This window comes from Kogia breviceps, chromosome 9 (assembly GCF_026419965.1).
Source record: "Kogia breviceps isolate mKogBre1 chromosome 9, mKogBre1 haplotype 1, whole genome shotgun sequence".
Classification (NCBI taxonomy): domain Eukaryota; kingdom Metazoa; phylum Chordata; class Mammalia; order Artiodactyla; family Physeteridae; genus Kogia; species Kogia breviceps.
In genome coordinates this window covers 98,532,625-98,559,777 of record NC_081318.1, presented here as the reverse complement: position 1 = coordinate 98,559,777, position 27,153 = coordinate 98,532,625, and the positions used below count along the sequence as shown (strand labels likewise).

General features: G+C 40.5%; 1 protein-coding gene across 20 annotated transcripts in view; it reads left to right on the top strand.

Annotated features, from left to right (window-relative positions):
- NRCAM (neuronal cell adhesion molecule) overlaps positions 1-27,153 on the top strand; it is a 314,557-nt gene that overhangs the window by 130,686 nt on the left and 156,718 nt on the right. For all 20 annotated transcript variants that reach the window (XM_067042868.1, XM_067042865.1, XM_067042855.1 and 17 more), the window contains exon 3: positions 23,951-24,025. The gene's annotated coding sequence lies outside the window, so the exon portion shown is untranslated. The remainder of the gene's footprint in view (positions 1-23,950; positions 24,026-27,153) is intronic.

Sequence of the window (27,153 nt, the reverse complement as noted above, 5' to 3'; positions counted from 1 at the left end):
AATCATCGCTGTTGAACTCTAATCTCGAATCATCGCTGTTGAACGATTTACAAACTTCTTTTCTTGAAGCTTTTCTAGAGAACCTTGAAGCTTGAAAATAATCATTAGAAATTTTACCAAAAACAGGTGGCTTAAGGATTTGTGACAATGCCAACGTGAGGTCTTACTATAAAAATACATGCTATATTTTAGAACACCCTTCATTACTTTCTTTAGGTCTTCTTAGCATGAAATATAACCCTGATGGATTTAGCACTCTAATGAAAATACCTGCTCACTGTTGATTATTTTTATTTGTGTACTAAGTATCAGTAATATCTGGCTTGGGACTTCCCTGGTGGTCCAGTGGTTAAGTCTTCGCCTTCCAATGCAGGGGGTGTGGGTTCAACGGGGAGCTGGGATCCCACATGCCTCGCAGCCAAAAAACCAAAACATAAAACAGACGCCATATTTTAACAAATTCAATAAAAACTTAAAAAAAAAAACAATACCTGGCTTACAAGAATAATAATAGCCAACCTTTAGAGTTTTTACAACTTGGATAGGCAAATACTAATGACCCTGGGAGGAATGAAATCGAGAAATAAATTGGTAGGGAAAAGGAAACAAAGAAAAATAGTTATAATACTTGTCTTTTACTAAGATCTCACATTACATTAGTTGAAGCACATAGTTTCTAGGCCGCCATGCTGGGAAAAAAGGCAGAAATGATTTTGGGGAGTCATCTGGATGGCAGGCTACACGTTTGTGAAGTAGGTCCTGATGCTGAAAAATATAAGCTCGTCTCAAACAGTTAGTGTGTCCTGTAAGGAAAGAATATATTTAAGCAGTGGCCAGAGAGGAATTCTAAAATGATGTTTCAAGTTAACACTAGGTTTCCAAAAAGAAGAAACTATGTAACACCTTACATTCTCCCCTTATAGCTGAAAATATGACTGGTAGTTTCTTTTTTTAAAAAAAAAAGTTGTATTGAAGTATAGTTGATTTACAATGTTGTGTTAGTTTCAGGTGTACAGCACAGTGATTCAGTTATGCCTATATATTTATATCCATTCTTTTTCAGATTCTTTTCCCATATAGGTTGTCACAAAATATGGAGTAGGGTTTGCTGTGCTGTACAGTAGGTCCTTGTTGTTTATCTATTTTATATATAGTAGTGTGTATATGTTAATCCCAAGGCAGTTACTTTCTTAAAACAATGATATTATCAAACCATAACCTATTGTGCATTTGGCTAAATAACTTTGAGCCGCTAAACAGATTTCTTTTGCTTCTCAATGGATATGGGGAAATGTTTAACCCCCATCGTATTGCCACAAAGCCAGGCTGATCACCCAGGAAAGCCTCGGAGGTCTGAGCAGCTTTGGATCACCGCAGAGAGGACGTTACCATTTTACTGCACAGGGTCCAGCCACAGCAGGGATCAGAGGCCAGTGTTTTATCTGCAGAAATGTGCTGGGATGGGCGCTCTGTTGGAGATTTTCGTTTTGCTCCTGGACAGAAACGGGAAGCAGTAAGATAACTTCTTCTGTGAGGTAATATCTGTGCTTGCTTCTGTACAGAGGGCAGCAAGGTGTGACTGCTTCCTGGGATGGATTGATCTTGGTTCCCCCTCTCAGGTATCATTTTTAAAATCTGTTTAAAACCGAAGCCAAACTTAGAATTGTATTCCAACCGTAAAAGGCTGGTCTCAAGCTGTCTGGTCTCTGTTCGTTGATTTGGTTTCATTTAGTGTGCTGATCTGGTGCGTGGAGTTTATGTCAAAAATCAGTGTCTTTCACATAGCTTGTTCAACACTTAAAAGAGAGACTTGGGTGTGGGCATGACAGATTTAGTTCAAGTATTTTTTACTAGTCAACTGTGAGCACAGTTCAGGGAAAAGTAAGTGCTCATGGGTTTCTGTTTTCTATCAGGGTACGGCAGCAGGATGTGTTAATGTCACTTCAATGTATTTCGGTATCCTGTGTATAGATATTTGTTCTTAGTGGTCTCATGGGCCATTCTTGTATTACCTGAAAACGGTTTTCCAGCCAGGCCTTATTCTCCCTTATCTGCTCCTTTCCTGTTGTTGTTTATATTGTAATGCAGTACTTTGCATGCACGAAGTGTGGTATAAGCTTTAGCCATTTGCCTTTTTGATTAAAAAGAGAATTCTATTGTCATTCTTTCTGCCCTAGCTAGAGAATTTCCCCCATGTTTTCCGTATTAATTCTCCGGTATTTCAGAGAGATCAAGAGAATAAGAAAAGCTGGATTAGGAGCACATTTTTTAAAATGCTATAATTGGATTTGTTAGCTTTAGCTCAGGAAGTATCTTCAGAGACCACCTGTGAGATTATATTCAAAGTCTCTCCGTTTTTTGACCTTCATGAGATGAAACATGGTGTGATTATATTAATGCAACAAAGTTTTGCATCCACATCCCTGAAAATACCCGATATCTGACTTTTATTACAGCTAGACATAGAGTAGTAGTATATTGGAAGACATTCTGCTATTTTCCTGGGGCAGTTTTCTCTCTCTCTTTCTCTCTCTTTTTTTTTTTTTTGTTTCATACTTTTCATTGGGAATAGTAAAATAACATAAAAATCACATTCGTCTATAGTGCTTTTCAGTTTGCATCGTCTAGTTTGATCTTCCTAAGCATCCTCTCTAGAGAGGACAGGTCTTATTATCCCCATTTTGTTTTGTTTTTTTTTGGCGGTACGCGGGCCCCTCACTGTTGTGGCCTCTCCGGTTGCGGAGCACAGGCTCCGGACGCGCAGGCTCAGCGGCCATGGCTCACGGGCCCAGCCGCTCCGCGGCACGTGGGATCTTCCCGGACCGGGGCACGAACCCGCGTCCCCTGCATCGGCAGGCGGACTCTCAACCACTGCGCCACCAGGGAAGCCCTTATTATCCCCATTTTAAGGATGAGAAAAGCGAGATTCGGCAGTGGGCTCCAAGCTCTCCAATGAGGAACGTGCAGGGCTGGATGCTGACTTGGGCCTTCAGAGCAACGCTCTTTCCAAAAACACTGTGTTGCCTCCATGTGCTTAGTGTTTGCTTTAATGATCAGACTCTTTGAACTAAGCCCTTTAATAGGAAGGCTCTGGCAACAGCTGGTGTGAGGTAGATTAAACATAAAATCAAAGCCCTTGGCTGGAAAGTGGAATAATCAAGCGAGTGAGAGAAGAAAGGAAAAAAGATACCAGAATCCCATAGTGACGTTACAAGAACTGAGGGAGAAGGGCAGCGTGATTCATGAGGTTCATGCTTCCTTCCCTTTCTCTGTGCAAAACAAGTCTCCATCCCTTTGGTGCTTTTCTCCCTTGTCCCTGGATTCTTTTGAGAAATTTGCATTGCTTTGTTAATTTCAAACAGGAGCCCAGGGCATCTTTCTCAAACTTCATATTCACAGTTCCTTTCCAGAAAAGAAACTATCAAATCAATAAATTGTCCCTTTATATTACGCAAGACTCATGCTTCCCTGAGATGTATTGAGCGTCGTATTCATTTCTGCCATTAACAAGTTGCATTCACTTGCCATGTCTGCCTTCTTTTCATTCTGAATTTTCCTTCTCTTTTAAGTAACTATGCTCTTAGAGTTTAATTCTGTTTTGTCAACCTACTTCTCTTTGACTTTCCTGACTGTACTCTGCTTTTCATAGCTCCTTTTGTGTTTCTCAGGAAAACTTATTATGGATACTCTATTGCGTAATAGCCTTGCCCTGAAATTCAAATGAAAACTGAACCGCTTTCAGGCCTTGGCCTCCGTTGAAATCCTTGCTACCGTGTCATTAGTGTAAATAAAATTGTAAGAATGCGCTCACCTACTTCCTTCTTCAGAGTTCAGAGTGCACTGATTATTGGGAAGTCCTTGTTAGCTACACCTATCTTTGGTACCAACATACCTCTCAAGCCAGATTTGTTAATCCTGTTATGTTTGAGATCTTCGAGCACTCAGAAAGTAGAAGAGTTATTCAATGTATCTTTGTGTATTAACTTTGCAGGTCTCATCAAATACGCTGGGTGTATTTTATGTGTAGTTTTTTACACATATATGAGGTTAACTAATGTTAAATGGACATTTATTAGTTTTCTTACTATTGAACATTGCAAAAACAATGTTATTTATTTATTTATTGAAGTATAGTTGATTTACAATGTTGTGTTAATTTCTGCTTTGCAGGAAAGTGATTCAGTTATACATATATATACATTTTTTTCATATTATTTTCCATTATGGTTTATCAGAGTATATTGAATATAGTTCCCTGTGCTATACAGTAGGACCTCATTGTTTATCCATTCTCTATATAATAGTTTGCATCTGCTAACCCCAAACTCCCAGTCCATCCCTCCTTCACCCCTCCCCCTTGGCAACCACAAGTCTGTTCTCTATCTGTGAGTCTGTTTCACAGATATGTTCATTTGTGCCATATTTTAGATCCTATATGTAAGTGATATCATATGGTATTTGTCTTCCTCTTTCTGACTTCACTTAGTATGAGAATCTCTAAGTCCATCCATGTTGCTACAAATGGCATTATTTCATTCTTTTTTATGGCTGAATAATATTCCATTGTATATATCTACCACATCTTCTTTATCCATTCATCTGTTGATGGACATTTACGTTGTTTCCATGTCTTACCTATTGTGAATAGTGCTGCTATGAACACAGGGGTGCATGAATCTTTTTGAATTAGAGTTTTGTCCAGATATATGCCCAGGAGTAGGATTGCTGGATCATATGGTAACTCTATTTTTAGCTTTTTTGAGGAACCTCCATACTGTTTTCCACAGTGGCTGCACCAACTTAACATTCTCACCCACTGTGTAGGAGGGTTCCCTTTTCTCCACACCCTCTCCAGCATTTCTTATTTGTGTACCTAAAAAGAATTTTAAATGGCCCATAATTCACATCACCCAGACATCTATGAGTGACAATAAAAATTCCAATGATCTAAAGATGTGAATAGTACATACAGCTGTGAAATAATATGTAAATTTCTCCCCCTCAACCCTCCCCCAAGGTAAATGCTAATTTCAGTCTCTTGTGTATCCTTCTAGAAAAACTTTGTATGCATGTGCTGGCCAAAACTGATCTTTTAAATATAACATTTCAAGTTAACACTGCGTTAATTTGATGCACTCTGTGGAACTTATTCATTCATTCAGTAGATATTTGTTGATGTTCTCTATGTGTTGGTCATCTTTCTAGGAACTGGGAGTACAGCATGAACAAAGCAGGCAAAATTTCTGTCCTTGGGAAGCTATGTTCCACTGCACGAGACTATAAACAGAATAAATCAATCAAATATGTAATATGTTAGATGATTAGTGCCAAGGAGAAAAATAAAGCAGGTAAAGGAGATAGGGAGTTGAATGTAGGTTGCCATTTGGGACATGGCGGCCACAGAAGGTTTCATTGAGAAGATGACAGTGAGTCAAACCCTGAAGGAGATGAGGGAGCAGGCAATGCAAATACTCGGAGGAACTAGAACACAGTATAGGACCCCAAACTCAGGAAAAGATTTTTTTTCTAAATGTCAAGATGTATTTTTTTTCTGGTCCCCCAAAATGAAGAAAAGAGATAATTTATTTAAAGTAATAATCCATTAATAAAGGTCACATATCACTACATTTATAGAATGAAATTCTCTGCATAAATAACAAGGTCCTACTATATAGTACAGGGAACTATATTCAATATCCTGTGGTAAGCCATAATGAAAAGAATATGAAAAAGAATATATAGAAACCTGTATATGTATAACTGAATCACTTTGCTGTACAGTAGAAATTAATACAACATAATAAATCAACTATAATTCAATAAAATAAATTTAAAAAAAAAGAAATTCTCATGCTCAATTCTTCTGCAAAAAATGAGACCCAGATAAAAAGTGAGAGTTCTCCCACCTACCTAGAGAACACGCCATGGTAATCCAAGAACCCTTGTTACACATTCCTCCTTCACCACAGGTCCTGAAGTTGCCAAAAACTTTCCCTCTAGGTTGGTTGAAAACACTGATGTGGTTTCCACCTTTTTCCACAAGGGCTATTTCAGAATCTTCTCTTTGGCTGTTGGCATGGCCATCACCTTCCTAGTGTACATGGAGTTATGCTTGAGTGCAGCCACCTCCTTTCTATTTGGAGAAGGGAGTGTCTGTCCTTGTTTCTTGGCAGTCAGGGCTCAGGGATTCTATTTGCCTGATACATGGTGTCTGATTATAGTGGCCCCAGCTAAAGATTTTTAAAAAGGAGTACTAAATTTTACACACACAAGAGTTAAAAGGCAGTGAGCATTTCTTTGGTTTATACAGACATAAGAGCATATGAAAACACAATAACAGTTTGCTTCCAAAAATGTCTGTGTGCATTACTGATGGGACTTAATAAACTTGAAATAAAGGAAGATTTGTAGAGCTACTGGCCTCATCCCAGACTTCTGTACCCACTCCAATCCCTCCTAATCCCCCACCCTCTTCAGAGGTAGGCTTTCACTCTACAGTCTATACTATAATGCAGTACTTGTTGAAGAGTGGCCGGTGTCTTTACTGAGAACTTCAATAGAACCATATCAAGTCATTTGTGCTTTTGGAGAGTAGTGTTAAAAATAAGACAACAGTCATCACAATAGATGCAGAAAAAGCTTTTGACAAAATTCAACACCTATTTATGATAAAAACTCTGCAGAAAGTGGGCATAGAGGGAACCTATCTCAACGTAATACAGGCCATATATGACAACCTACAGCAAACATTATTCTCGATGATAAAAAACTGAAAGCATTTCCTCTAAGATCAGGAACAAGACAAGGATGTCCACTCTTGCCACTATTATTCAACATAGTTTTGGAAGTCCTAGCCACAGCAATCAGAGAAGAAAGAGAAATAAAAGGAATACAAATTGGAAAAGAAGAAGTAAAACTGTCACTGTTTGCAGATGACATGATACTCTACATAGAGAATCCTAAAGATGCCACCAGAAAACTACTAGAGCTAATCAATGAATTTGGTAAAGTAGCAGGATACAAAATTAATGTACAGAAATCTCTGGCATTCCTATACACTAACAATGAAAGATCAGAAAGAGAAATTAAGGAAACAATCCCCTTCACCACTGCAACAAAAAGAATAAAATACCTAGGAATAAACCTACCTAAGGAGGTAAAAGACCTGTACTCAGAAAACTATAAGACACTGATGAAAGAAATCAAAGATGACACAAACAGATGGAGAGATATACCATGTTCTTGGATTGCAAGAATCAATATTGTGAAAATGACTCTACTACCCAAAGCAATCTACAGATTCAATGCAATCTCTATCCAACTACCAATGGCATTTTTCACAGAACTAGAACAAAACATTTCATAATTTGTATGGAAACACAAAAGACCCTGAATAGGCAAAGCAATTTGAGAAAGAAAAACGGAGCTGGAGGAATCAGGCTCCCTAACTTCAAACTATACTACAAAGCTACAGTAATCAAGACAATATGGTACTGGCACAAAAAAATATATATAGATAAATGGAGGAGGATAGAAAGCCCAGAGATAAACCCATGCACCTATGGTCAACTAATCTATGAAAAAGGAGGCAAGGATATACAATGGAGAAAAGACAGTCTCTTCAATAAGCAGGGCTGGGAAAACTGGACAGCTACATGTAAAAGAATGGAATTAGAGCACTCCCTAACACCATACACAAAAATAAACTCAAAATGGATTTTAGACCTAAATGTAAGACCAGACACCATAAAACTCTTAGAGGAAAACATAGGAAGGACACTCTTTGACATAAATCACAGCAAGATCTTTTTTGATCCACCTCCTAAAGTAATGGAAATAAAAACAAAAATAAACAAATGGGACCTAATGAAACTTAAAAGCTTTTGCAAAGCAAAGGAAACTACAAACAAGATGAGAAGACAACCCTCAGAATGGGAGAAAATATTTGCAAACTAATCAACAGACAAAGGACTAATCTCCAAAATATATAAACAGCTCATGCAGCTCAATATTTAAAAAACAACCCAATCAAAAAAAATGGGCAGAAGACCTAAATAGACATTTCTCCAAAGAAGATATACAGATGGCCAAGAAGCACATGAAAAGCTGCTCAACATCACTAATTATTAGAGAAATGCAAATCAAAACTACAGTGAGGTATTATCTCACACCAGTCAGATGGCCATCATCAAAAAATCTGCAAACAATAAATGCTGGAGAGGGTGTGGAGAAAAGGGAACCCTCTTGCACTGTTGGTAGGAATGTAAATTGATACAGCCACTATGGAGAACAGTATGGAGATTCCTTAAAAAACTAAAAATAGAACTACCATATGACCCAGCAATCCCACTACTGGGCATATACCCTGGGAAAACCATAATTCAAAGAGTCATGTACCACAATGTTCATTGCAGCACTATTTACAATAGCCAGGACATGGAAGCAACCTAAGTGTCCATCGACAGATGAATGGATAAAGAAGATGTGGCACATATATACAATGGAATATTACTCAGCCATAAAAAGAAACAAAATTGAGTTATTTGTAGTGAGGTGGCTGGACCTAGAGTCTGTCCTACAGAGTGAAGTAAGTCAGAAAGAGAAGAACAAATACCGTATGCTAACACATATATATGGAATCTTAAAAAAAAAAAAAGTTTCTGAAAAGCCTAGGGACAGGACAGGAATAAAGATGCAGACATAGAGAATGGACTTGAGGACACAGGGAGGGGGAAGAGTAAGCTGGGAAGGAGTGAGAGAGTGGCATGGACATATATACACTACCAAATGTAAAATAGATAGCTAGTAGGAAGCAGCCGCATAGCACAGGGAGATCAGCTCAGTGCTTTGTGTCCACCTGGAGGGGTGGGATATGGAGGGTGGGAGGGAGATGCAAGAGGGAGGAGATATGGGGATATATGTAATGTATAGCTGATTCACTTTGTTATACAGCAGAAACTAACGCACCATTGTAAAGCAGTTATACTCCAATAAAGATGTTTTAAAAAGTAACTAATAAGAACCTGCTGTATAAAAAAATAAAATAAAATTCAAAAAAAAAAAAAGACAAGACAACAGGCTGAAAATGGAGTCACTTATGCTAAATAAGCCTAATGTTACCAAACTGAGACTTAATTGCAGTTTCAGCTTTCCTAGAAATGTAATCTTTTTTTGTATCACCTGTTATTTTTTAAATTTATTTTGTTGAAGTATAGTTGATTTACAATGTTGTGTTAATTTCTGCTGTACAGCAAAGTGATTCAGTTATACATATATATATACATATTTTATATATATATATATATAAATATATATATATATATATATGTTCTTTTAAAGATTGTTTTCCATTATGGTTTATCGCAGGATATTGAATATAGTTCCCTGTGTTATACAGTAGGAATTTGTTGTTTATCCATTCTATATATAATAGTTTGCATCTGCTAATCCCAAACTCCCAATTTATCCCTCCCCCACTTGCCTCCCCCTTGGCCACCAGAAATCTGTTCTCTAGGTGAGTCTGTTTCATAGGTAAGTTCATTTGTGTCATATGTTAGATTCCACGTGTAAGTGATATCACATGGTATTTGTCTTTCCTGTCTGATTACTTCACTTAATATGATAATCTCTAGGTCCATCCATGTTGCTGCAAATGGCATTATTTCAGTCCTTTTCATGGCTGAGTAGTATTCCATTGTGTATACATCTACTACATTTTCTTTATCCATTCATTTGTTGATGGACACTTAGGTTGCTTCCATGTCTTGGCTTTTGTAAATAGTGCTGCTATGAACGTAGGGGTGCATGTATCTTTTCGAATTAGAGTTTTGTCCAGATAGATGCCCAGGAGTGGGATTGCTGGATCATATGGTAGCTCTATTGTTAGTTTTCTAAGGAACCTCCGTATTGTTCTCCATAGTGGCTGCACCAATTTACATTCCCGCCAACAGTACAGGAGGGTTCCCTTTTCTCCACACCCTCTCCAGCATTTGTTATTTGTAGACTTTCTAATGATGGCCATTCTGACCAGCGTGAGGTGGTATATCTCATTGTAGTTTTGATTTGCACAGAAGTGGAATCTTAAACCAGCCAGTGAGGAGTTGCCTGGTCAGCCCTAGTGAGGTGACCTGCCTGATAGACCCTGCTACTCCCTAAAGGAAAGTAACTTTGTAATAACCAACCTGCTTTTTTCCTAGTGTAACTTCCTTGTTCCTGCTCCCTTCTGCCTATCAAGGTTTTTCATTTTGTACAGCTCCTTGGAGCCCCTTTCTAGCTGCTAGTTTGGATGTTGCCTGATTTTAATAGATTTTCTCTCAAATAATAAACTCAAACAATTTTAACATGCCTCAGTTTATCTTTTAGCTGTAGTTTACTTGCTGATTTGACTACATCCAAATGTGGCATGTTTTGACCCTACCTAAGATGTTGTGATGGGAGGGAAAGTATTATTATTGACAGGAGGGTATGGAAGGGAATGCTTTAAAGAAAAATTACTTTCTCAGAGAGTGAACTAATTCACATAAGAAACCACAGCTAGATGAAGAAAAGGATGTGATTACTGACTGAAAGCTGTGAAGCTGTACCCCTGTGCCACCCCCACTGGATCAAGCCACTAATATCCGCTCTGAGCTCTTGCAGTAGCCTTTTACATGTTTTTTTCCTGTCTCTCCCGTGCTCCCCTGCAGGCTTTTCTCAATGCAGCCTGTTTTAGCCTTTAAAATGGACCTCAGAGCATGTCACTCTTCTTCTCAGAACCTCTCAAGGGCTTTCCACTTCACTCAGAGTGAAAGCCAGAGGCCTTGCAATAAGGTACCAGCCCAGGCTCATCTGATACCCCATTCTGTCTCTGCTTTTGTCTCCCTCGCTGACTCTCTTCAGCCACCCTGACCTTCTTGGTGTTCTCAAACACGCAGACTCATACCTCAGGGCCCTTCCATGTCCCTGGAACTCTTGCCTTACCTGCAAAACCCTTCCCCAGTAGCTCTCACACTCACCTCCCTCAGATCTATACTCAGATCACACCTTGTCAAGGAGTTTTCCCCTGACCATCATATTTAAAATGTCAACCCCTCCCCATCTCTGCCCTCCCATCCTCTCACCATACTTTGTTTTTTAATTTGAACATATTCTGTTTATTGAATTATTTATCTTGCTTTCTACTTGTCTTCACCCACTAGAATATAAGCTACAGGAGAGCGGGTATTTCTGCCTTGTTGATTCATTGCTGTCTCCAGCACCTGGGACAGTGCCTGGTACAGACTACGTACTCAGTAACTATTTGTCAGGTAAACAAATGAATCATGGAAATTTAACTAGGGAAAGGGAACGGACTTTCTCTAAAAGTGATGAAAGTCTGGGAATCACATAATTTTTTAAAAACCTGAAAAGGAAAGAAATTTGATGTCTGCACAGCCCATGTCTACTGACAGGCATGTTTCCTGGGTGTGCCAGATAGTTGATTCAGAAAGAAAGGCCTTGGATGCCTTCAGTGTCATGCTTTAATGCAAATGATGCCGGGGATAGCAATGAGAATAATATAAAACAAAAAGGGGGGGGGGTGGAAATTGAAAATGGAATGGTTGTTTTGCTTCCAGAGTAATGATTTTCAAAGAAAAGGACTTGAATAGGAAAGAAATTAACAAAAACTGTGTCTCTGAAAATGCAAACTTCATTTACATTCTGAACTGTGTGATTTTTCAAGCTCAGTGATCCAGGGTCAGAGGGCACTTGTATTAGCATAGACCTTGCTTTGTTAGTTCACCTCTGACCAAACCTCTGAATTCCTTTTTAGGATGGTGGTGTTCCAATGACAATAAAACCAAGCTTTCATAACGCCAGTAACATTTATACAGCGCTTAGACAATTCCTAAATGAATTGTCCCCAGAGACCTTAGGCAATAGGTCAGGATTATTAACCCCGTTTTGTACCCAGCGAGGAAGTGCTTTGCGTAATGTCACCTGGTAAGTTATTGAATTCATAATTTGATTGCTTTATTTAGAAATAATGGTTCATTTAATACAGGGCATGTTGCATGAAAGATGCCCTCTTTTTAAATGGACAGCTTCATATTTGGACTTAACTTTGGTCAGTGACCTGGAACTAATAGTATTCAGATTTCTATAAGACCAGGGTTTCAGACTCTCAAGTTGGGAGGCTGATTTAGAGACCTGAGAGGTCTGAGACTCCCAGAGCCATTTCGGTGTTGACCAGGATTGGGCCTCTCAACTCAGATACTCCTAGGGAGAAATCTGTATTGGTCGGCTTAGGTGTGATTTGGGGTTCTACCAAGCCATAAGTGGAGTCCTGTTTGATTCCTCTGCTCTTTGTTTTGTTTCCTTTTTATGCTCAGAAAGTTCCCTTTGGCTCAAAAAATCAATACAACTAAGGTTGAAAATTAGTGCTTGCATAGACAGCTAAGAAATGGAGACAGAATCCTCATTTGGAGGTCCTGGGTACCAGTCAGTATTATGGGAACATCACTGAAGTGACATCCAAGTTGTATTTGGAACCCATTTCGTTTTGTTTCTGTTGCGGCTCACTCCTTTCTCCTTCCACAGCAGTATTATGAAAAGACCTCAAATTCAGTTCAATGAACATGGCAACTACTCAGGAAGTCGTGGGGAAAAGTAAAAGTGAGGGGACGGCTTGTGAATTCATGTCCGTGTCAAGAAGAGGCTAGAAAACTAGAGCATCTAAAGAGAATGTTGAAACAAAAAGGACTTGCCAACTTTGAACACTGATAGCAAAAAGAAAGGAAAAAGAAACGTCTAGTCTTTATTCGAATGTTTCAAAGTTTTTCAAACCTCTTCTCATTTCGTCTTTCTGGTGAGATAGGTTTAGTGCCAACAACAGCAAAAGATGTGCAAATTGTACTTTTAATTTTTTAAAAAAGATTTTCTCCCTTTCCTTTATGGGAGGTGAATTCATTCTTCTATACTGTTCCTAAATCTGATTTACTGCATTTTCATCCCTTTCTTTACAATCTGACTTATTGTTTGTAACATCTGCCAAGAAGATGAACTAGAGTTTTGATACCACTGGGCAACTTAATTGGGCATTTAAAACTTTGCTTTAAAATTGGAAGAATTTTGCACGTGCAATTTAAAAATTATTTTAAAATTTGTAGGACCAAAGTGTAAATTGATAGAATGTAATTACTAGGTTTTAAATCAAGTCAGACTAAACTTAAGGCTATGTCTCCAAAAGTGATAGTAGTAGAGACCACTGCAAATAAGCTGTAGTTCCCAGCACCTATAAAATCTCGGGGGCTTTGGTAGCTTATAATAAAATGTGGCTAAAGCATCCTTGGGAGCATTCTTCTGACTATCTACATTGCATTCTGAAAGTAATTTAAGCAGAACAATGAATTGACAGATCTGAATCGTATCATGACAATTTGGTGAAAAGGTGAATTGTGCAAATTATATGGGTCAAGTCTATACAACTTCTCTGAACTTTGAGAGATAGTCTGGAATGAACTATGTTGTTCAGGGGTCACACGAGCTCAACTACACAATCAAGAGTTTGATGTTTCCTTACCTCCTATTTTTGTCCAGAATTTGAAATGCAGAAATGTCTGTCGCCTACTTACTGAATGTTTAAATCTGTGCACATTAAAATAGGCAGCACATGGCAAACCTGACTATATACAGAAGGTAGAGTTTTTCCCTTTTCCCTTATATATCTGCTCTTAGCATACAGCATTATGCCATTCTGAATTTTTTTTCCTGTTCAACAGTGTATATTAGCACTGATAACCGTATTTTAAAGGAAGAAATGCTGTGCGTTTGATTCTTTGTTCAAGTTCTTAAATACTAATCAAATCAGTGCAGTAACGGTCCCATTTGTACCTTACGTGTTAATGAAAGATGCCCAAGTCATCACATTTTGTGAAGTTTAATACACTTCATTTCTTTGATCAAATGGTTTCCCTTTTTCCAGCCAGAGTATCCACTGGAAACAGTATCAATCAAGTGTAGGCAACTTACTTTACCAGGCTTGCAAATTCAGGTGACTCACTTTTAATCAAATTCAACTTCATTAGTAGATTATATAATAGAGAGACTGTGTTTTGATCAACACTAAAGAATGAAAAAAAAAAAAAGAGTGCTGTTCCTAATTTCTCATCTGACCATGATAATTCACGTTAAATACTACCCTTCATCTGAAAGCTTCAGAGTTTCACCTATTTTTATAACGCTGTAGGAATTCACTTGTTTCTGCCCTCATTTTCAGTTGGCCATTTAAAAATTGTTAGAGCAGCAAAATAAATATTATTTCTGATGAAATCATTGGTTTCCCACCCCCAGCCTCATTGAAGTGCATTCATGGCTTCCCAGGGTCTTTTATTTTTTATTTATTTTTCTTTTTTTTTTTAACATCTTTATTGGAGTATAATTGCTTTACAATGGTGTTAGTTTCTGCTTTGTAACAAAGTCAATCAGCTATACATATACACATATCCCCATATCTCCTCCCTCTTGCGTCTCCCACCCACCCTCCCTATCCCACCCCTCTAGGTGGACACAAAGCACCGAGCTGATCTCCCTGTGCTATGCGGCTGCTTCCCACTAGCTATAGGTAAAGACTGAAACATCTCCAGGGCTCCGCAAGGCCGGCCCCCTGCCTGCGTCTCCCGCCTCCCTGGGGCCGCTCCCCTTTCTCTCTGCCCTGCTCAGGCCACACTGTCTCCCCGCCCCGTCATCACAGCTCAGCTCAGTCATTCTTTCCTTCAGAAAGACCAGCCTCCTTGGCAAAGCCAATTCCCGTCACCACACACTAGGAGCTCCCTGCATCTCTGCTTTGACAACTTTTCAAAGTTTTCAAAGTTGATATTTTATATTCATTTCTGTGATTATTTAATCAATTTCTGTCTCGTGCAGTCTCCTAGAAGCTTCATGAGGACAAGGAAGGGTCTGGTGTGTGGATATTTTCACTGTGTTTTCACCATTATATCTCTGGTGCCCAGTGTAGAACTTGGCAAGTGATAGACATTTAATAAATATTTGGTGAGTGTATGAGGAGATGAATAAATAAGTGCTGTAGGAGGCCAGGATTTTATTGTGCTCACTACTGTCTCTTCAGTACCTAGAACAGTGTCTGGGCCATAGTGGTTGCTTATTAAATATTTGTTGAATAAATTAATGTTTTCCTGACTTTTCAAGGACATAGAATGTATAGATGAGAGAGTGTAAGGTGTACTTTGAATTTTTTTTTTCTGGAAACTATCCTATTATGTTCATTAACTTATGGAGTTAGAAGGAAAATCTATAGCCATGTTTGTTTGTTTGTTTTAATTTTTATTGGAGTAGAGTTGCTTTACAATAGTGTGTTAGTTTATACTGTACAGCAAAGTGAATCAGCTATGTGTATACATATATCCCCTCTCTTTTTGGATTTCCTTCTCATTTAGGTCACCACAGAGCATTGAGTAGAGTTCCCTGTGCTATACAGTAGGTTCTCATTAGTAATCTATTTTATACATACTATCAATAGTGTATATATGTCAATCCCAATCTCCCAATTCACCCCACCCCGCCTTCCCCCTTGCTATCCATACATTTGTTCTCTATGCTGTGTCTAGTTCTCATAGCCGTGTTTTTTTTTATTGTGGTAAAATATGTATAACAAAATTTACCATTTTTAAGTGTATAGTTCAGGGGTAATAAGTCCACTCACATTGCTATATGATCATCACCATCTCCAGAACTTTTTCATCATCCCAAACTGAAACTACCCATTAAACAATAGCTCCCCGTACAGCCATGTGGTTTTATAATTTTTTTTGTTTGCCTTAGAATCTTTTCTTCCCATCACTTTCACGTGGAAGTTTGATATGTTAAATATGTAAAAGTGAACTGCTTTTGCTTCTTTTTTTTTTTTTTTTTTTTTTTTTTTTGCGGTATGCGGGCCTCTCACTGTTGTGGCCTCTCCCGTTGCGGAGCACAGGCTCCGGACGCGCAGGCCTAGCGGCCATGGCTCACGGGCTTAGTTGCTCCGCGGCATGTGGGATCTTCCCAGACCAGGGCACGAACCCGTGTCTCCTGCATCGGCAGGCGGATTCTCAACCACTGCGCCACGAGGGAAGCCCTGCTTTTGCTTCTTGAATAGGGTTGGGTGCCTCTGTTTCATTCTGTATCTTGGTCGGTGGTAACATTATCTGGAGACAAGGATGCCTGGGAGAGATTGGGGTACCAGGGGCCACACTGGGGGACATCTGCCCACCCACGGGGTGAGAGCTTATCTCGCCCAGTTTAACCTGGAATCATCTTGTTTCCCTCCTCCTCCTCACCACTTACTCTGCATACGGGCGCGCACACACTCACACACACACACACACGGATATACATTCACAATCACTCTCCTAAGACCGTGAACTGCTTAACGATTGGAATCATGTCTTACCTGTCTGGGTTCCCAGAGGTGTGTAATATTTGTTGACCAAGTTTGTTTTCTACCCTGTGGATGAAAAAGGTTCCCAGTTCTACTTTCTTCGAGGAAGGAAATGTGACAACCTCACAAAGTGGCGTATTTCACTGTCTAACCATCTTTACCATGTTACTCATGGTGTGGCCACATGCATCATGACCACAGACATCGAAACCCCCTGGGGGTGCCTGTTAGAAAAGTGGATTTCCAGCCTCGCCTACTCAGAGTCAGATTCTCTCAAAAATTCTATTTTTTTCCCAAAAAATTTAATTTGCTTTCAATGAGTCAAAGAGACGGTGAATTTTAAAAGGTGAGGTTTTAATCCACTACTTACTATGCTGCTGCCATTTAAAAAAAGAAATTTTATTGGAGTACAGTTGATTTAAAATGTTGTGTTAGTTTCAGGTGTACAGCAAAGTGAATCAGTTATACACACATATATATATATCTACTCTTTTTTTGATTCTTTTCCCATATACATCATTACAGAGTATTGAGAAGATTTTCCTGTGCTATACAGTAGGTCCTTGTTGTTTATCTATTTTATATACACTAGTGTGTATATGTCAATCCCAATCTCCCAGTTTATCCCTCCCTCCCTTTTCCCCACTGGTAACTATAAGTTTGAAAAACTCTATTTTCAGTCTTCCCTGTGGTCTAGGTACAGTGTTATATTTTATACCATCACGTAAATCTTCGGTATTTGTTTGGTTTATATTTAGGGAAGTTGAGAAATAGTTTCTCACTATCTGCAATATAAAATTTTTAGGACCTTCATATATTCATTGACAGTTTAACCAGCCTCCTTTATGTTTTTTCTTCCCTAAACAAAGTAAAACACTGTTACTTTAATTGTCTTTAAGAGGACTTATTTAATATCCTTTAATCACTTTTGCTCTACTGCTCTGCATGGACTAATATTATAAAATTAAATCTACTCCTCTTAGATTATAGACACAGAAAAAGGACCAACGAGGAATAGATTTAATTTAAAGTTTCTATTGTGTTTATGACATGCTGACGCTGATAGAGCAGAGCTTGCTGTTGGAGCAATCCCCTAAATTGTAGAAACGTCACTGAATTAGAGTTCCTTTCTAGCTCATATCACGGTCCAGTGCTAGTAATGTAGACCATTTGCATGGAGGGAAGGCTCTCTACCTGTCACCCTTCAGGAACCTCCACTGACAGAGGCCAGGCCACGTGATTTCCAAAGTCACGTTGGGCATTGACATCCAGCCAACAGTGGAGAGATAAGAGGTGTGGGAAAGACACACTTGCTTCCTAAACATCTGGGCAAAGAAGTGATACGTGTTAGCTCTCTCACATCTCAAGGTCTTGCCCAGATACAAGGGGAGCTGGAAATATAGACCCCGGACAGGAGCTTCTCCCTCACAGCCCCTCCGCATGACAGAAGGGACAATGGCTCTTTGGTGAACAGCTAGCAGTACTCCCACTGGATCTCTAGGTTTCCACGTCTAGTTATTCCTCTTATAAAACCATGAAACGTGCCATGTCTGAGGTACCGTGAACTGTTCCAAAATATGTGACAGCAGGATGGCCAGTGCACTGACAGACGGTAAGACGGCATTTATCCAGCATCAGTGTAATTTGCCCACTGTTGGTCGTTTGCACCAGTTTACAAGGTAGCAGATGACGATGTCACTTGAAACACTCAAAAGCTTCTGGGGGGCTTCCCTGGTGGCGCAGCGGTTGAGAGTCCGCCTGCCGATGCAGGGGACACGGGTTCGTGCCCCGGTCCGGGAAGATCCCACATGCCGCGGAGCGGCTGGGCCCGTGAGCCGTGGCCGCTGAGCCTGCGCGTCCGGAGCCTGTGCTCCGCGACGGGAGAGGCCGCAGCAGTGAGAGGCCCGCGTACCGCAAAAAAAAAAAAAAAAGCTTCTGGGGATGGTCCATCTTCAGTCTGTTTCATTTGATTTATCAAGGGACCAGTGGTTTCATTTCTCTGAATGGCAAGGCAGGATGCACATTGGTTCACCTGCAAGTTTGCCATCAGGATGGGTCCCTGCCTTGCGCCACCCTGACATTTACGAGGTCATGGAGCTGGTCCCAGGTCCCAACAAGTTGATTGGTCTTGCAACAGTAGGCTGAGCTTGATGCTAAACTTGGGATTAGAAGTCGGGACTCCGTGTCCCCAGAACCCCTGCCAGTCCGGTTGTGGTAGAGGTGGGCCCCTCTGGGTGCCATCTCGTTGAGGTGCTGGCTGGAGAACCTGCTTTATTTCAGACCATACTCTCTGCTTTTTGGAATGTATTTTGTTTCATAGGCTGCTGAAATGGGGAGAACCGGCTTTCAAGATGATTTTGGCTTTTTGCCATGCCAAGCTGAATTAGGCTGCTGGATGACAGGCATACCCCCAGAGAAACCAAAGATAAATGCCAATTTTAATAGGGTTGTTTGTTTATCCTTTTCTCTCCAGTTAATAAGTATGAATGAGCCCCAGATTCAGTCCAAGGATCATGTCAAAGGCAGGAAGTTAAGAAAAAAAAAAAGAAGGGTTTGAGAGTTAGTCCATGATTTACTACTGAAGTTTTGTTAAGACCCAAGATTAAAGATAACTTGGTAAATTACTACCATTTCCTCATGATAAAAGCACAAAACACTTTTGCATGCGACATAAATACATAACAGTGCAGGTGTATAAATATATCGTTACGTGTAAGGTTTTCAGAATTGGTGTTCAGAAGAGTGTTTATCAACTATATTTTGTAAGAGTATAAACAGGAAATAATTGTCACAGTTGAAAACAGAATTGGCTTGAGGTGTCAGATGCTTGATATTTTGATGTAGTCTACCCCAAAGGGTAGATTATCATCACTAAGGCCAGTTTTTAGAAATCAACCTCACAGCAACTAAAGAGTAAGCTTTTTTTTTTTTTTTTTTTTTTTTTTTTTCCGCGGTTCGCGGGCCTCTCACTGTTGTGGCCTCTCCCGTTGCGGAGCACAGGCTCCGGACGCGCAGGCTCAGCGGCCATGGCTCACGGGCCCAGCCGCTCCGCGGCATGTGGGATCCTCCCGGACCGGGGCGCGAACCCGTGTCGCCTGCATCGGCAGGCGGACTCTCAACCACTGTGCCACCAGGGAAGCCCAAGAGTAAGCATTTTTTATGTCCTCACAATTGTATAAACTAAGTGAGATTTTGAGTGTTTCTGCTCGCTGATACTTTTTCCTAACAGCGTTTGCAAAATGGATTTTTGATTGTATTGAATGTTGTGGATTCTCATTTGAAAATAAACAAACAAATCCTGCCAAAAATTAATGCCAATCAATAGTTCGATTTATTTTGGAGGTCTTAGGAATTTTATTATGTTATTTTTCTATGAGCAGCTAAGGCAAGTATTCACTTTCTTGAATTGTAGAAAATTTTTAATATTATACTTATGCACCATTGAATTGTTTTTATTGTAGTTGTTTTACTGTGTGTGCCATGGCCTTTGGGTTTGTTACGTTTTTCACCTAGATGTTATTCATCTTTTCTGAAGGCGACTTTTAAATTACATCAGATCTCACCTTGACCTTTTGACTTAAGACTGGGTTTATTTAATCGGATAAGTTGATTGTATTTTGGTTTAAAAAAATTAATATTACTTTGTTATTGGAAAAATAATCCTTCGCAATGATGTATTATGCTATGCCGTCGACCTAAATGTTTCAGGGTGATGAAAGGCCGTTGACACAGTTGTCAAAGCAAGAGTAATGAGTGTAGCAAACAAACATTCATTCCGTAGAAATGTTTGGCATAATTGCTGACGTAATAGTTAGTACATAGTCTTTTGGTGGTCTTTTAACCTCAGGGAGGTTAAAAATGAGGCAGTGCCCTTTCAATAATACACATAAGCAAGGATGAAATCATTTTCCCACATGATGCGTATGGAAAACCATACTTATGCGAAATTACATAATAAGTGTTCTTTTTAGGATGTTTTGCCCTGAATTGTATTATTCTGAAAACGATTCAAGCTTATCAAAAGAACCACATTCCTTTGCCTCCTCTTTAAAATCCATGTTCAAAACATCTTCCATACCGTACCCAGTAGTATTTTCATACCTGGCCCTTTGTGAGACATTATTAGTAAGAAGCATACTTGCCAGAGGGACATAGAAATGCTAGTGCAGCAGGTGTCGCTGAAAGCAGGAAAGCATAGTCCACGGGGGTGGGGGGGGTAGTACCAGCTCAGGGCTGCGGGGACTTCCCACTACCAGCTGCTGAGTTCTCCCCATTTGGGTCCTTCCTGTAGGTTTTGACACTGTGGACCACCCTTTCCCCCTCTTGACCCTTTTATTTCTGGCTTCTTCAGTGTCTTCCTCTCAGTCTGACCACTCTTTCTGAGAACTTCCTGCTCCCCTCCAACTGCATCTCAGTAGCATCCCCAATCCCAAGTTTATCCCGTCCTCTCTCAAAAGCCGGAGGAGGAAGTAGAAAACGCACGAGTTTGGGATTCAGACAGAAGTGGTCTTGTGTTCCAAACGTATGACTTGCCAGTTGTGTGTCGAGGGCCATTAACTTCACCTCTCTGTGCTTCGGTTTCTGCCTCTGTGTCAAAGCAATAATGATGCTTATAGAATTGGTGCATTACCTGCGTGTCTGGGGACATAGTTATTATGTTATTACATGTTAGTTCTCTTAGCTCTTCCAGGTAAAAATTACAGTAAAATTAATTTTATTGACCTGTGTCTTTACTGGACTCACTCCCCAATATTTAGCAGTAGCCTCCAGTCAGCTGTGATATAGATTTTCAGCAACAGCTCCCCCAGCAATGTGGTGTCGGTGTTTCAGACACAAAGAGGGTACCAAATAGGTGGGGTGAAGATGCCTTTGAAGGGCTTAGTTCGGCAAACTCAAGCACTCTCTAAGTTTCTGTTGCTTTTACCATACACAGAAATTTGTTTTAGCAGAGCCTTTAAGAAGGTAGGAACAGGCTCCCTTTTGAGTAGCGTAACTGTCTTACCAAGATTATTTGGAGATAAAGGATCGTGGTGTATTTTGGCCAGTGGGCCCAATAATGCTTACCTTCTGCTCTGCCTCTGTGGTACCCAAAGGAGATGCTTGTAGTGAGGACATTGACAAAGCAAGACGAAATACAAAGGCACTAGAAACTGAGGCCTTGAGCTTGAGTCCCGGTGCAGAGCTCTGTTACTCTAGGCTAGAAGAGGCAACAGGCTCCTTTCCCCTAGGTGAGTGATGACCTGGAAGCGACACCCTCCATTAAGCAGGTCTGATTCCTTTAAGCCCAAACCAGTATCAGACATGAACACTGCAATGTGGAGAGGAAGAGTAATCCAGGCCCACATCCCATAACAGAAACAAAGGATTCAGGAGGACAGGTTTCCTTAGTGTCAGGCCTGGCATTGGGCTACCCCACCTGCCTCAGGTCCCGGGCAGGACCCGAAGCAAGCCGAGCTGCCCTGGGGGAGAGAGATGCAGAAAGATGGAGAGATGGCTAGGTGGAGGGGAGAGAAACTAGACCCCATCCACATGCTGACCTGATCAAGTTCCACCTCTAAAGGTGTTCTCATATATTAGGATAATGAAAAGTCACAAAATCAATCCATTAATAAAGTTAGATGATTATTATTTTTGCAGTAGCATCACATGTCATGGCCAAATCATTGTTCTTATCCCTACATCAGTGTTCCATCTGTGTTTCCTGATTCATCTTGGGGGTGGGCTTTGGGAAGAGCCAGGGGTTACCCCTACAAGCCAAGACTCTTGTATGTTGGTGACTGAAACATCCCCAAAGCAGCCTCCCTTTCCAATCTCTATTCTCTTGGACAGTTACGCTACTGACAACTGTCCTTTCCTCTGGCCTAATACCCTCAGTAGGCCTACATTGTTCTCAAGTTCAAGTTCAGACCTGTCAGTTGGTTGGTGCTCAAGGCCCTTTGTACTCTGGTAGCGTATGACCTCAGTAGCCTCCCCTCTTGGCCATATCCCCGGCCTCCCACCATCACTGTGCCTGTAGCTCCATTGCTTTGCTGGCGGGGACATGCCACCCACTTGGTCATTGCCGTTCCTTTGTTAATGCCCATCCCTCTACTCAGAATGCCCTCTCTACCCACCTGTAAGGTTTAACTCAAGCATTGTGTCCTGTGGAACGCCTTCCTTGATGCCCCCTTGTAGAATCAATTGTTCTTTTGTGGTTTCATAGTATACTCTATAAATACTGCATTGTACGATGGTTGGTGGTAGTTCTGGTTTTCCCATCAGTTCATGGACTGAGATCCCTTATGTAGGAAACATGCCCTATTTAATTCCTGTTTTCTTATCTGTATTTCTCCAGTCTATTGACAGATACATATGAAATGTTCAGTATATTTGGTTGAATTGTTTTTATTGTAGACATAGCTTCAAATCCTTGTAGACTCTTTCCTACACACCTGTAGAGACTTTGTAAGTGGGAACTAAATGACAAGGAAAGAAAACCTCATTTACCCTAAAATTGGTTTTAATTCCATGGGAGGATCACTAACCACTGCAACATTAACGTTTTGTCCTGATAAAATATCATTGCAGCAGATCCAATGAAAATCAATGGAGTGGTTTTACATGTAATTAAGATAAAGCTTTTCGCAACTGAATACAGAAGATATTTTATAACACGTGCCTAAACTAAAGCATCTGAGATGATGACACGTCTTTTTATTTTAGTAATAGAATCATTTTGCAATTGATAGTTGTCTTCATATTTGAGTGCAGCCAGGAATTCCTGAATTGACACTTGTTTCTCTTCTCTGAAAGGTTTTTCAGAGGTTGATAGTATGACTTCTGTTTCCAAAATCCCAAAGTCCCAAAAGCCACAAATCCTCTTTTAGAAAACCATGGGTGTCCCTGAATTGGTTGTCTCAAAAAAAAAAAAAAAAAAAAAAAAGAGAGACCTAATGTACTCAGCTGTGATTGTTTTCCTCCTGGTCTGTGCTGTCCTTTGCTGGCTATTTCTCAGCTGGAATATTTGCAAAGGAAACATTCAGGCTGAGGAGAGGAGACTTGGAGATGGTCAAGCTCTGGATTGTCCGTAGCTGGCCCTTTATCACAGCCCAGGTGGGTCTTCTCTGCTCTAGGCTGCACCCGTCATTTCTTTGTGACCCTCATTGAAAACTTGGGGCCTTTCAAACAGAGAAGATTTCCTACTCTACTAAATAAAATACTTCAATAATAATAATAGTAGTCACACAATATGGAAGTATTTTAGCCACGCTATACACATGCATTGCCAAAAAACCCTCTATTTCCATAAACTGAAAAAAGGCACCAGGCGTGACTCTTTCGTTTGGGATGCATTAATGGGATGGTCACCAGAGTTTTAGTCACTTCTCTGCTGTCACTTTTGACTGAAACCAGCAGAGATGTGTTTTGGCAAATCTATTCATAATTTGTCTTTCCTTGCAGGGCTCCCCCTGTAATTGAGTTTCCCCTCAAGGAGTCAGTTGGAGTTAATGTATGGACAATCTGCTGTGATTGACTACGAATGTCTTGTTAACTTTCTCCCCTCTCTTCAACCCACAGAGCAATGCCAAGACTTTTGGTTTAAAGAAGTCAAAGGAAGAACAATCTCTTCAGATAAGAAGATCTTCTTCAAAGGTAGGAGCTTATCTTCTTAAAAGGTTTAAATTAGTAATTGGTTCAAGAAGGGAGTTATACCATAAAATGATGTGTTTATGTAATAGTATCGCCATGTTTAATAGCGTCCATCCAGAGAGTGTGATGAAAGACAGCGAGTAGGGATAATGGTTGCAGAAACATGAATCATACTGCATTTCAGAGAGAATGGATCAAATACACAGGGAAGAAAACCAGCTCTTCATGTCCTTTCATAGTAATAAGATTTTTGTTTTTCTAAGTCATGAATCGTACAAAGTTCAGAAAATAGCAGAATAAAAGCATTGCTGGTAAACAATAGGTTTCTGATGGAATTAAAGATTTAAGGTGATAAGGAATCATTTGTAAGAAAGTTTTCTTTTTGATTCAATCATCTATCAAAAATCTCCTGAGAACATATTTTTCGTCCATGATTTTTCGTGTCTCACCATGAAGTCCAAGTAATACAAAAGTCTGTTTGGAAAGTTTCAGTGTTACTTTGATACACGCTTTCTGCTTTGTAAATCTCTTTCCCACCCTAGTCCAATTTATATCATTTGAATTATCAGCTCTAGAACAGACTCTGCCAGGCCAATGATGCCTTCTCAAAGGCCATTGAACTTGATGAAAAATATCTTACTTGACAATCTGGAACGCAGTTCAGAGAACTGTATCTCACCCAATAATAGCTTCCTTAAGGAATTTATGAAAGCGTGATTGTTCAGCAGTTAGGTCTCTTATCTCATAGGTTTTATTTAACAAGTAAACTCCCATGGAATTTAATTAAGAAAAGAAGATTGTATGCAAGATTTTGAGATAGTAAAATCTTGCAAGATGTTGTCCCTTGTCCTTGAGAAGTCTGAAATTGATCCATCCATATGTCGTTTTGTATTTTTCATGCCTCAGTTGAATTCGCTTCCGTTATGTTGTACTGAAACTAAATGTGTATGACTAACTAGTTTTTGTGATGTTTCAAAATCCCGCCGGAAATCCCCAAATCAGTAGCCTGGAAACTAAGGAGGCTGCTTTGTGAATCAAATAGCACACGTTTTGTTCTCCTTGGAGAGTTCTCAAAGTGAAAATGAGTAAAGGCTAGCAACATTGCTGAGTTAGATAATTTTGACCAATACCAAAAGAGCCTGAATTTTGTATGCATGGCTCTTTTAATTGAAAGCTCCCTCGTCAATGTAAAATGACTGATAAAGTTTTGATATACCTAGACATACCTCCTCCAACAAGTGTCCGTATTTCATAAAATAAATACACCTGTAAGGTGAGGCAATGTGAGAGACCCCTCCATTCTAGCAGGGATGTGGAAGTTTGCCTACACTGAACCACAGTTGTTAGGAACTAAGAATTAGTAGTAACAGCGGTGTTAGCACACACTTTCCACATCCTTGGACAGCAATACCATAGAAGTGAGTACCACTTCCACAAGACTCTTAGGCAAGCGAAGCTTTTTATTAAAAGAGCGAGTTTGTGCACAAGGAAGAAGGCAGAAAAAAGTGCCAGCTGCCTGAGGAGAAGAGGCAAGTTGCTTGTATAACAATAGAGAGGGCTTGTCTCATCATCACTGATAATTTCCAGAAATTGTCAAACTTCTTTTTTTTTTTTTTTTTTTTGTGGTTCGCCGGCCTCTCACCGTTGTGGCCTCTCCCATTGCGGAGCACAGGCTCCGGACGCGCAGGCCCAGCGGTCATGGCTCACGGGCCCAGCCGCTCCGCGGCACGTGGGATCCTCCCGGACCGGGGCACGAACCCGCGTCCCCTGCATCGGCAGGCGGACTCTCAACCACTGTGCCACCAGGGAAGCCCTGTCAAACTTCTTGATGAGCAGTAGGCGGCTCCGTGGTGGCTGGCAGGAATAAGGAGTACTTCTCTGAGGGGAGAGGAGTGCGGCAGAATTTTCTGCAAGAAAGTACCGGAACAGATAAGGATAAAGTTTATAGTTGAGTCTTGTGGCAACTAGGTATACTCGTGAGTGTAACAGAGATAAGGTTCGTCTTTTACTCCTGCCAGCCTGGTTTTTGTCTGGGACTCAGGCCCCCAGGACCTTTGTTCTTTAGCTTCCAAGGCCGATTTTGCTCAAAGCCGTTCCCTGGTCCTTTTCCAAAATGGCTGTGCTCTTGTCTTCCTGTCTCAGGGGTAAGTAAAGTGGCCTACCAATAAAACACCAGCACCAGCAGTAAATGCTGGCAGATCCTTCTGTAGATAGCATATTGTGTGATACTCGGGAGAGGTAGGAAGACCAAAAGACCAGGAGCTTATTTGTAAATGGTGGTTTCTAGTGAAAGGGGGAATATACACAAAGACAAGGCAAGCGAAGGGGCTGCTGGGAAGGTGTGCGTGGTGCCCTTGTAAGGTGGCAGCCGTGGGGCTCCCTAAGGTGATTCCTCAGGGAGTTTTCCTGGCTGGTTGCATTATTTTCTCATCCATTCACTGCATGAGAGTTATTTGACTTCAGATCTCTGTCTTCTAGGGCAACAAGTGAAAAAGTTCAATTCTGCCTTTCTCGGTACATTCTTCTCAGTTATCTTCGTGGCTGCTCTTTTGTCAGATGACTACAGTGAACTTTTAGTCGTTAGGCTCTAGTAGAGCCACAAAAAATATCGCATTTTAATCTTCATGGAGGATTTCATCTGGTGGAAACTAAACACTGCCTGCCTTCCTGTGTCTTTCCCTTGCCTCACAAAGACTCCCTGGAACTTCCTGAAACTCTAAAGCACACTTGTATTCAGAGTGTCCTCAGGCTATTCAAGAATTCGGCCTCTGACATTAGAATAGAAAGTGCTGTGGAAACTACTGGAGTTTTCAGTAGGCTTTTCCACGTTGGCTAGAGTGGGCTGTGGTATCCGAAAGACGTGGGCAGCCAGAGCCGTGGTTTCTGAAGCCTCACCACACGCCGCATCCCTCTGTCTGGAAATTGCTACCCCTCCCCGTGTCTGGTTGCGGGTAAAAACTGCGTTCGCATTCATCAGCAGCACTAACGCGTAAGTTCTCTCCAAGGAGAATCTGCCTTCTACCTGACTTGAAAACCTTGAGCTGAAATGTAGGGACAGTTAATGGTGGAATTGTTACAAGCAACCAGAGTTGCAGGGGGCACCCCCCAAATCACTCTGAATGCTGGTTCTC